Raw genomic sequence first — 12,621 nt, 5'->3', positions numbered from 1 at the left:
CTTAGAAGTGCTGGCGGATACCTATGATATCAGCAATAATAATAGTCTTGGATGACAAGCATTCCTGTGGATCAAAAGGAAAATAGGATACCTGTGTGACTTAACTTATAATTTCAGAGTCAAGCAAGAGGTTCTTCAAAATTTACAGTAGGGAGAAGCTTGAATTTGCAGCATTTAATAATTAGGAGGGAAGACAGAACAGGGAGTTGCAGAGCAAACAACGAAATGAATGAAAAGGATAAATGAGAATCTTCCTGGGTGTAAGAACTGGGAAGCCTGTGAAACAATTAGTGGATGTGTTGGATCAAGGGTGGTTAAAGAGAACAATCGAGAAAAACCTTGTTTTTTCTCAATACACTTTCAGTTTTGAGACTTTTCTATTCCTGTCCTGCATGCACTCTGTTTTTAACAATGAAGCAGCTTTCAAAAACTCAGAGTTGATAATGAGAAATGTTGGACCAAACTGATAATTTTAAAATATAATATGGTATACCTCCAAGAATTCCAGGGAATTTCAAGTGTGTAGTAGTGGGGCTTCTTGGATTCTTGGGTTAGGAAAATATATGGTCTGTCACGGAAAGCTGCCATGGTACCAGAGCTTCAGGGAACACAGACTTTACCCACAATTTTGAAAAAGGTGCTAGGGATGAATCAGGGAAGTAGAATAGTGAAGCTTTTATCTGTTTCTTGAAAGCTGGTCAGAATGGTAATTAAAAATATGTCAAAACACCTGGAAGAGCCTGATAACTGAGATTAATTCTTTAAGCAAAGAATATCTCATAAATCCTCTCCTCAGTTTTCGGGATGCATCAACAAAGAACTTAATAAAAGAGAAACGTTTAATCTGATATGTTTAGATTTTTAAAAGGCCTTTGAGACTGCTCCACAAAGGCAAAATCTTGATAGGGAAAAGGGATTACTAATAGAGGTCACTGTGGGGGCCTTATCTTGTTTCATATTTGAATTCATGGCCTTGGCATAAATAAAAAGAGCATTTGGATGAAATTTGCTGATGGCACAAGGACAGAATGATCAGGATGTTATAAATGAATACTGAAAGATGGATGAAATGAAATCTTGGATGAGATTTGAGTATGCAAAATTTACTACCATGGATATAGGGACTAATAACTTTTGTTCCTGGGAACTCACCAACTGGAAATGAGAGAGAAGGAGAAAAAAGGATCTTTGAGTATTAGGTGGTCACACATCATGAACTGCTAAAAGGTAAATGGTATACAGAAAAGTATCAAGAGAATATTTTATGTAAAAAGTCTCATAGAGAATATTGTGAATAATTCTGATCATTAATTCTCAATAAAGATTCACGCAAATGAAAACAGGTCCTTTCATTTAGGATCTTCTGGAGAATGAAGATCCTATCCTGAGAACTTTGGCTTAAAAACTTTGCCTAGTAAAATTAGGGATGGGAAAGGATCTGATGGTTTTCCAGAGACACACTTGATGGTAATCAACAGATAAGGAAAGGAGCTTTCAATCAGGAGGATGCTACAAATTTAAGAACTTATATGTCCCAAAGTGAGGGTGAACAGTAAAAAACCAAAATTCCAGAGTTAATTAAGGACTTTCTGCAATGTCTTTCCCTAAAATGACCTGTACAGGGAAGGTTCCTGGACAACACAACATTATTTGAAATTCAGTCCCAACAGTACAATTGCAAGGGCTGATGTTACCCTTGTGGGGTTTAAATTAACTCTGTAATAATTATAGGCATGAGATTTCATCACCATTGAGGACATGTTGTATGAATGCTCCGGAGACAGCACAGGAGTCTGCCCTCAAATAGGAGACTTCAGGAAATGGTGACATGAGAAACTACAGCATGCAAAAACTCTGAGACATGGGAAAAACTGAGATTGCTGTTTTGAAAAGGAGAGATATAAAACTGGACAGGTAGTTTATAAAATAATTGCTAGAGTAGGAAAAGTAGACTTAGCTTCTGTTCTGCCTGTATCATATACATGAGAACAAAAGGACCATTCAATGAAACTGGGAAGTGAAAATTGGGGATCACTTTTCCATATGATGAGATTGCACTGGAGAATTCATCGCTGAAGGAAGTGATTGACCCAAATGCTTCACTAGCTTTCAGAAAGGACTGGAAATTTATACAGCTCTCATCAGTGTCTCATGCTGTCATCAGTGACAATAGAACTGGGGCAGGACTATTTGTTAGGGTTGTGTCCCCACAAACTGTTGAGAGGTTCTGAGGGGGGACATCCTGGCTACAGATGCCAAATTATTTGGTGGGTTACTGATGCCCAGGAGAGATGATAGCAAAGAATGTCCCAAGGGCGTGTGAGTCACACTGAAACATAGCTGAATTTAAAGTGAAGATACAGAGCTCCAGAAGGGGACTGACTAATGTTTCCTTTCATGGACAGTCATCTGCTGTCCTACTCTTTCACTCAGCTTGAGGTGGAAACAGGTATTTATCTCTAACTTAATTCGGTTTCTTGTCTGAACTATTCAAGTTTTCTGATCAGTCCACATTTTAAAGCACAACATATTCCTTCAAGTGGAGTTTACCATTGACCAGATGTGATCCTAATTAGTTGCAGGGTTTTTTGACAACATTGCTAATTATGTTCTAAAGTGTTGGTTTATAGAAGTAGCCAGAATCAGATGGCTTTCTGTCTAAGAAATGAGGAGCTGGGACAACTGTGTTCCTGTGCATAATCAGAAGATTTTTGTCTCAAGTATTTGAGGAAACAGGATTAATAGGAGAGGGGGTAAGTATTTATAAAGGCTTTTGTAAAGTTTTCAGTGCATTTCTGAATGGCTGCTGTCCCAAAAATACTGTCCCCTTCTTAAGGAGTCTGTGTCAGGAAGAGAGATTATTTGTTACCTGGTAAGAAATTGGTAAGAAGCATTTGCAGAGTCCCTAAACAGCAGTAGCCTTGGTTCAGTCTGTGAGCTTTGAAATGTTAATGTGAGTCATTCTTAGTCCTTCTTAAAAATTGGTATGAGCCAATAGTTCTGCTCTGGGTTGCTTAAAAGGGCATTGCTGAGGTTGTGGCATACAGTCGGGGATGATGCAAAATAGTTTGCAACTTCTCAAGAAGTTACTGTTAACAAGATGAGTAGCCATATACCCCAAATGACCAGTTCTGGCCCGGAAGACTTGTTTACTATTTGTATCCTATTGGATTTAGAACAACTATGCTTTTCTGACTCCTTGTACCTTGTAGTGATTTTTGCCATATGCAAGCCAATAGGTCAGGGAAGCAATGCAAGAGGTATTTCCCAGTATTTCCTCTTCAGTTTTTGGTAGGCAGCACAAGATTTAAGCAAGCTGTCCTTTCCAACTGTGAAAGAATGTGGATATCTGTAGATGAAGCTCTGGGAACAAGGAACCCTATGTTAAGCATTCAGAATAACCTGGCTTTGTTTCAAATCCACATTGGCTTTGGTTCTTTTAGGGAGATTTCATGTCTGGGATCAAATCAATGGGAGTTGTGGGGAAGAGCACAAATGTGGTGGAGCAATACACCTGACCTATTGACCAGCGTTTCCAGTAACTTGGATCCTCAAAACCAGCAACAAGCTCTACTTTTCTAAAGGGAAAAAAAAATAATAAACTTGACTCTGTCATCAGAGTGAATCAAACATTACATGTAGAGACACGTTAGTGAAAGATGACTTTGAACCTAAACTGCATTAGGCTCTTGACCCAAATTATTTTGGTACCATGCAGAGAGCTTAAAGTAATTGGGCCTCATGAAATGTGGACAAAGTGTTGAGAAATTGATTCAATGCCCATTTAGAGAGTAAGGCTCACTCTGGCAGTAGATTAAACTCCTTTGGTTTTGAGGCTACTGGGCATGGAGTGGCCATAGTGTTAAAATCTTACCCTCTATAACAGACTGGCTGCAGGATACTTCCTTCTGGAACATTCCTTCCAATATGCTGACTTACAAACTGTGTACAGAACTGTAAGGACTACTGGGCTACTAACTTTAACCATCAATTTTTAGTGGGTAACACTCCCAGCCACCATTTCATTTACTAGTGCTGTTGTGTAACAAACTAATCTCTTTCACAAAACAGCGTAGAGTTTTGTGAAGATCTGAAACTGAAGATCTGCTCCTGGTCTAAATTGTAAAAAAACCATTCACATTCTCAATAAAATCCTGTGTCTGTGGAGTTTGTGGAGGCTCCTGTGTCTTTCAGACCCATGTGATTCACTGCCACCATACGGTGGTGGGATGAGGTTTCCTCGTTTTGGAGCAGGTCAGTCGGGCTGCCTGCATTTGTGGTGTGACTCTCTAGTGCCTCTGTCTGCTCTGTGGCCTGAGGTAACAGTTCTGAATGCACTCAACATGAAGATGAAACATGAAGCTGTAGAGAACTGGATGAGAAAATCACCTCAAGTTACAAGCCTTTCAAACACTCAGCCTTCCTCTCTTGAAAGTGGATGTCAGAACAGATGTAGAGAATAAAAAAATAAATTAACAAAAGTGAAGGATGTTTACAGCTGCACCAGGGCTTTTCCAATTGGCTCCTGTTGGAAGTGGGGTGGCTGCATTGCATAACTTCTTTCTGGGACCATGCTGAGGATCACCGTACTGCCAGATATCCACAGAGTCCTTCTGCTTTTGGTTTAATGTTGTGAGTGCTGCTTCTGCTCACTGCTCTCTCCTGGGATCTAAACAAAGGATTAAAAGCAATGCCTCACCTTCTGCGGGGGAGGGCTTGTTTGGGCCCTCACTCACATCCTGTGTCGGGCAAGCAAGAGCACACACAGGAGACTGGGCCAAAACCAACCTGTGAGAAAGATGAACAGCACCAAAACGACATCAGTGGCCATTGTAAGTTCTGTGTGGCAAGGGAAGGTTCAGCTCTGAAATGGGGCTAGTGAAGGAGCTACTGCACTTCCTCGGATTATTTCACATGGAGCAGAAGCTGGTGCTGGAGCACCAACGTGGAGCTGGAGTGTGGCTGGCTGCTCCTGGGATTTCATCAGCTGAGTTACTTGGGAGTGACAAAATGTCATGAGTCACCCCTGCCTGTGGGAACAACAGAGTGGGAAACTCTCTGTGGGCTCTCTGCCTGACTGGTAAAGGCAGTTTGTTGGAGTTGAGGCAACATGACCATGAAGGAGGTTGGGTGGTTCCAGCAGGCAGATGTGGCTGGGCTGGAGTGGGAAACGGGCAGGAGCAAGATTGGCATGAGGGAAGGCACAAAGGCAGGGCTAAGCATAAGTGGGAACAAAAACCAAAGGAGGACTACGCAATCAAATGCCATTAGGATGCCCTGCTTCTGCATTGTCCATGCACTCCAATGGTTTGGTGCCCTCCTTAAACAGGAAGGGAATTATTCTCTACAAGAGAGCAGCGAATTGACAAGCGGGTCAATCTGTGGCTGCCTTTAGAAATGCTGGTGCTGCAGTGTAAGCCAGGCTCCAGCAGAAACTGCAATAGCGCCCACAAGAGGAACGTGTCAGGGCAGACCATCTGATGAGAGAGGTCTGCCCTTCATGAGGCATCTGCCCTTAAGCCAGAGATAGGATGGGGCCCTGAGCTAGACAGAGAGGGAGTCTGAGGCTGGCTTCTGGTTCATATGTTTCTCAATAAGCAGGGGTGCAGTCCTTTAGGGAGATTTCTGCAATAGCCAGATGGGGTTGGTAATTGTACATTCATGAACTGACCAACTGTGGATGATTCATTCAACAATTCTCAGAGGCAGAGGGAAGAGTTCTAATTTATGGTGAGCTAAACAGCAGGGTTTAGGGGATAATAGGAGAGAGTCTTGATTACAGCACGTAGAGTAGTTAACAAAATTGTCAGTGTTTAATTAAAAACTGTGGAGAACACTTGCAATGGCAGGTATAATCTGGAATCTAGATATCAAATCAAATCTAATAGTGTTAGCATTCTCCCCTGTTCTCTTTTAAAGTGAGGAAATTTTGATGTGGTGCGAGTAAAGACTTGTGGAATAAACAGAATCACAGGCTGGAAAGGATCTCCAAAACCATCTGGTCCAACCTTTGACTGATCACCACTTTGTCAACTAGACCATGGCACTAAGTGCCCAGTCCAGCCGTTCCTTGAACACCTTCAGGAATGGTGACTCCCTGGGCACCTCCCTCCAATCCAGTGGAGAGAGCAAGCCCCTCTCAGGGAACAGTGGGGCGTGGAGCTTGGTAATTTGTCTGTACTTCCAAGTACTGTTCAGTAGCCACCAGATGGCAACAGAAATCCGTTTCAGCGCGGCAGCATCCTGCGGAGACGGCTGCTCAGTTCCAGCTGCTTTCCAAAAAAGATGAGAGCTGACGTGGTTTTTGTCGTCACCAGGCGCGTACGCGATGGCTTTCGATGAGGTGGGACCCTTGAGGACAGCGAGGGGTGGTGACTGGCGAGCCGAGGCTCTGCTGGCCGGTGGCGCGCTGGTGGCCTGAGCCTGGCAGCTGTGGGCAGCCCCTGCTCACGGTGCCAGCCCACACTGCAGTCAGCCTCTGGTGGCTGTGCAGATGTGGTCTCGGTGACCCAGAAACAGAAATAGCTGGGGGTGGATTCAGGGCAGGCACTGAGAGAGATGATCAGGCTTTGAGAGGGCCCCCAGAAGCATCATAGTGGGGAGCAGTGCAGTCCAGTTTGGGGGGAATGGCGGACAAAGAGGGGTGCGGGGCTGCTCGGGCACCCGGAGCTGGCAGACTGAGTCGCGCGGTCACTGATGTGGGATTTATCCTCTCATCAAAATTCGTTTTCTCCGGCGGCCTCGGTCATCATTTTGACCTTAGATGACTTGAGCACGGTTGCCATGGGAACTGGATTGCTGCCCCCTCCTGTCATTGTCTCTACGAAGCAGCTAGATGCTCGTCAAACCCTACAATAAATCCGCCGTGTCCCCCGTGCCCCTGCCGCTGAGCGGGGGTGGTCCTGCCTGTCTCCGCAACAGGTGCGGGAAGCGCTGCCAGATCCCAGCTCTGCCTCCCCCTACCCCCAAGCATGAGCACGCACCGCTTAGCAAACCCTGCCTGCCTGAGCTGTTTCCTGGGGCAGCAGGCCCATTTTTTTACCCTATAAATAGCTGTCAGGGTACATCACTGCACACCTCAGAGCCTCAGAAGCAAACAGCGTCAGACAGTAAGTGCTCGCAGGAAAGCGAATCCCTAAGAACGGCCCTCTCGTGTCCAGGATGGGCAGGGCTGAGCTTGCGAAAGAAAGAGGGGTTTCCCTGTCACACACGCAGCTGATGGAGCTAATTTAGCTAATTCTAAGACAAGGGCTGGCTCATCTGCCAAGTCCTGGCAGCGTTACAGTCATTCAGAGAAAGAGAAAAGGAAGAGAAAGGGAAGAAGGAACAAGGAGGGGGAAGGAGGGGAGACTGGTGAGAGAAACGGGAAAAGGAGGTGGCTGGAAGAACTGTGGCTAGGAGAGGCAGCAGGATAGATGGACTGCGAGGGCAGCTGGAAAGCTTTGTGATGGGCACCAGCAAGGAGGGTGGAGCACAGCCAGAGGTGCGAGGTTTGGGGAATGAACATGTTGAAATGAATGCTTATTAAGATATACATACCCCAGAAAAATCATCTGAAACTTGTAGCTAAAAACAAGATAAAGGAAATTTGAAGTTGCAAAAGGATCTAGAGATGGGAACCTTAGAAAAAAATATGACTTAGCTGTAAGCCTGCAGTCTTGCAGCATAGGAAGGAAATCTAGAAACTCTTCAATACACATACAATAGACATGACGTACACTGCAGAACCCCTGCAACAAAACAGCAAGAGCTCTGCTGTTGCCAAATAGTGCCTCCTATATTGCACTGTCAACAGAAAAGCTTTAGGAAATTTTACAGATCTGTGCACATCTGGGGAGCAGGCCAAGAAGCTCGTGCTGCCTGCTAAACCAAGATCATACGTCAGTATTTAAGTACAAAAGGATACAGCAAAACAAATAACTCTTTTCCATGCTGTTGAGTATTATCCACAATACATTATGGATACATGTGTCTATGTGTTGTTTTGTAAATGATCTGGCCTTTTGGGACTTCCTGTTCAGCATTTCCTTGTAGCTTCTGCCCTCTTTCAACAGCACTGAGGTAAGAAAATTGAAGCCACTGGAGGAAATGGTTAGGTGCCACAAGGAAGCTGGAGTATTGCAGTAGATTTGTGTGCATTTCAAAACATAAAAGGCCTACTAATTGACCTTAAAGTTGAATGAGAATACAATATAGATACCTAGAATTGACCTAAAGTTCCCCCAATAATTCAGCCATCTTCAGTCTTGGAAGAACGCTGTGGTTCAGCAAACAGAGGTGGTTCGGGTGCTCCCTTGGGTCCCACAAATGGCTTGTGTCCCAGGACAAAGTGGGGCAATCCAGAGCCCTCCTTCCCCTGCTCTGGGTGCCCTGCCTGGGGCTCTGCACATCGGCCAGCAGAGGGAAGTGCTGGAGTCAGCTGGATCCTGTGGCACAGTCCGGTTTCTGCCAGCACCTTCCCGTTCCCGGGTACCTAAGACACCTGTGGGAAGGTGGATTTGGGCCTCCTCTTTGTTCTTGATATTAGCTCTTACTCAGCCCTATCTGTAACCTTTTGCCTTCATGCTTTCACTTCAGCCTTGTTTTCTAGTATCAGTTTTGTTCTCTCTTTGCCTCCCTTTATGATTAGCCACAGCCTTCCTGGATCATGACCTCGCCTTATCCATATCTAAGATGGAAAATAAGTTCTTTATTCTTCTTAAAAAAAAATCATTTTTGACTTTGAAGCAGGAGCTCTACACTTGGAATAGGAAGCAAGCACATTAACATAAACACATGTGAAGGGGAAGCAGCTTGTATCTCGCTTAGGGTGATGATCAAGTTGTGAAATGCAGCCTTTTCTTGGTCAGAAAGGGAGGAAAAAGAAGTAAGTTTCAAAAGATAATGACCAGAACAAAAACGAGGAGGGACTCTTGGAAAGCATATCAGAAACTGATAAAACCTAATAAATATGCAAAGTGGTAAATCAGTGTTTCACTGTTTTCTTGCCTCAATTAGGATTGTTAACAACACTTAAAGCCAGTCTGCTGAGTCAATATCAGGCTGGTTAAATGACCACAATATCCTTTGTGGCTAACATCACACCTTAAGCTCAGACTAGATTAGCTCAGAGAGAGAGGAGGAGGTTGGTATTGGAAGAAATGCGGCTGGAGAGAAGAAGGATGATGGAGAAGAGATGATGCATAAAATCACTGTTGCAAAGGCAAGGGAGATGTGTAATGTGCATGCTGGGTATGGAGCAGAGCACAAAAGTTTGGCTGAAAATGGACAGGAGAGCAAGTACACGGCAGAGGTGAGAGCATGAGGTAAGAAGGGGAGGGTGGAGGATCCAGCTGCACATTTCCATCACCTTACCTGCCTGAGAGCTTTCACTGCAAAGATGCTAAGGTGCAAGAGAACAGAAGAAGTGCCAGGAGGTGGGGAGCAGAGGATAATGGGATTATAAAATTAGAAGGCTTGAAGTCTATTTCCAGGTCGGGCATGACTGAGCCATGTCATATGGCAGAGGCATTAAATAACTCTGACCTTTGTTGGGAATATTTGTTACTGTGCCGTGGAAGTTTCTCTGTGCAGTCCTTAACACACTGTTCTTAGTAAGGGACTTAATGACAAATCAAGGCTGACTTTATCTGGAGTGATATTAACATGCCCAGGAAGATCCCTTCGTTCTAAGGCCTTGCTGGCTACAACGGCTCGCGCTGTCATTGAACCTAGCTGTACCTAACTTGGGAGGGGAAACAAACTGGTGTGTATCTCAGTGGCATAATCATTCTGCTATGATTATCCTTACATCTGTTTCTGTACAAAATAAAAACTACCTCAATCAGTGGTAAGTACAAACTTTCAAAACCGTTTTTAGTCTGGGAAAAAATTTTGGAACTTTGAAACAACATGCACACCAAAACCAGATCATATAACTATCAAAATAACCACTCACTGTGAAACAGGCTGATAAGAGATTTTTATAGCAGATCTGAGACAATGTGACTCACGTGAAAAACTACAAGAGGAATTTGTTTACTTTTCTCAAAAGCTGCCCATTTGTGACCTATACTTCAACAAATACAGATAAAAAGCCTAAAATTATCCTATGCACAACAGAAGAGTCACATTTTCTGTGCTTGTTTGTCCCATATGGGGTGGAAAGAAGTGTTGTCAGAAGAACTCATTGTGCTTTATCATGCTTGCAGATACCAAGACTCCTTGTCCAAAAGAAGGAAAACAGTCAGTCTTTTACAGAGGTCATGAGCCAGAGTAATTCCAAAGTAGTCACATTTGTTGCATATACATAGAGGCAGAGTCCTTGTCCCAGGTGGAGCAAGTCAGGACAACTGGGTTGCTTCAGCTGTGAACAGAAGACAACTGGAAAGCTTTAACGAAGAGGAAGTACCCTGTCTTGCTTTTAGGTTTTCCTAGATGCATTTCACCATGCCCTTTGGCAATTCCAAAGGCACTGGGGAACCACTGCAACCCACTTGGGTTTAACGAGGCAGCCTAACCCTGTGGGGTCATTCTTTTTTGTCCTTCCAGCTCCTCTGGGGAACAGGGAAAAGACAGCAAACCAAGGAACCTTGCAGACACTGCATCTGTCCAGGATTGCTAGTCTCAGGTTAGTGGTGGCATGTTGGCTCTGTCCCTGTGACAGTGAGATCCCCTTGGAAGGACCTCAGCCCCAGCCTCTCAGGGGTGAGAGGGGGAGAGGGAGAGCATAGGAGAGGGAAAATGAGAGGAGGTCCTGATGGTCTGATCTTGGATTGGATGTGAGACCCAGCAGTGTAGCCTCATTCCAGCTTCCTTGGCCTTCGTTTCACCAGGATGAGCAGTCCTGTTTGGTCAGTGCTTGTGGAAGGGCAGCAAACAGAAGCTTTCTCAGGGGACAGGTATAAAGAAATCAGCCCCTCTGTTCCTTACAATGGGGGAAGTTCTGGAAACAGGGTGAGATGGCACAGCTGGTGTGTTGATCCAGATGTAGCTTCCCTTTTGCTGTGCTGCCTTTCACCTTTTCCTCAGTGAGGTGAAGCTGGCAGGCTGTGTGGAGGTGGGAGATCAAGCCAGGTCAGCTGAGACTGGAAGCCTGGGAGATATCAGTCTCCAGAGCAGAGAGGTGCTGCCCTGAGGGAAGTGCTTAGAAAATGAGAGGGTAGTTGCATGTGACAGAGTTAGGAAGGCAGAGGAAGAAAATATCATCGGGTAAGTGGTGAGGGCAAAGATTTCAAATGGTACCAGAGCTCCTCCATCAGGATTACCTGAGTGAATAATAGAGGGATGCTGTAGGCAGAGGGGGCCCCAAGGGAAAGAGGCTTGTGGGAGATGTGTTGTAAGGGAGGAATGACAAAAGGGATACCTGGAGTAAGTAGATGCAGACTTGTCTGTGTTGGATTGCTGTGTTTAGTCTCCAGCCAATTTTTCAGGTTGTGATAACTTGTGTTTGCAGGATTTGTGCACTGGGTGGGATAGCTGACATCTCTTCTTGTTGAAAGGGAGTTTAATTTATTGTTCACTTAAACTGCTGTGGGTCTGCCGTAATTTCACATTGGTGGAAGGTGGCAGATTCCCATTGTTGGGTCACAAAGTGGGGCAGCTCTAGCAGGGCTCCTGCACGCAAAATGGGGATACAGAGAACATAGAATGAGTGGAACACAGTACCTGGATGCCTTTCATTGCTGCCAGATGTGGCAGCTCCTTTCCATCTGGGGAAGAGCCAGAGTGAATTCAGGGCTATTGCAAGATTTTCCCAATGTGGATCAAATCCACATCTGCTCCATGTGTCCTACCCCCACTGCTTAACTTGCCCCCCACATCTGGTGCACATATGCACTTGCTCCTAGTCTGGTTGTGCCTTCCTGCTTGAAGAAAGGGGTGCAGAGGCAACATAAGAGGAGGATAGGCTTTTTCATAATGTAAAGCAGAGGGAATAAGTTATCTACCTTACATAATGGAAATGAGCCCCATATTCCCCATCAGAGATTCTGCCTGTAGAGTTACCCCACTTAGGTATCTCACACACCTTCATTGGTTTGGGGAAGTTGAAACATAATTGCCCAGCAGCTGAGCCTGTGATGGGAGGGAAAACGGAGTGGAACTGGAAAAGTTGGTACCTGTTGTGGATAGTGGGCACCGGTTATTGCCTGAGAGCCACTTGAGTCTCTGGATCTTTGTAGCCTTTTTGTCAGAAAACAGAAGACCCAAAATTACCTCCTTGCTGTCTTTTGGGCACCTTGAAAACTGATGGATGGAAAGGGCAGGGCAGGTTTAATGTGCACACCTGCTGCCTGGCAGGAGGAGACAATTGATCTCTACAGAGCACACTGAACTCGTATAAACCTGCTTCGCCACAGCAGTTTACATCAAGTCCAGATATTAGGTGATTAGGGAGCCAAAATTAGAGACTGAAAAGGTTGTACAGTATTCAAGCATGTCATGTTGTGTGTGTCTCTGTGACTGGCAAGCCTTTTACTGCTCTTCAGGCCACTGAGGTTTGGTTTAGCCTTTTGAAAATCCCAGGAGGGAGAAATGGCCATAGGGCTGCAGGAGTAGATTTCTTCAGTGTTAGCTTGGTCCTCTCTCAGCTGTTGGGAGGAGGCAGTCTGTCTGTTTAGGAACAATGTCACAGTACTCAGC

This window comes from Melozone crissalis, unplaced genomic scaffold (genome assembly GCF_028551555.1).
Source record: "Melozone crissalis strain CALT ecotype California unplaced genomic scaffold, PUWL_Pcris_2 ptg000008l_1, whole genome shotgun sequence".
Lineage (NCBI taxonomy): Eukaryota > Metazoa > Chordata > Aves > Passeriformes > Passerellidae > Melozone > Melozone crissalis.
The sequence above is the reverse complement of the archived record's forward strand: the minus strand, read 5'-3'. Positions refer to the sequence as shown.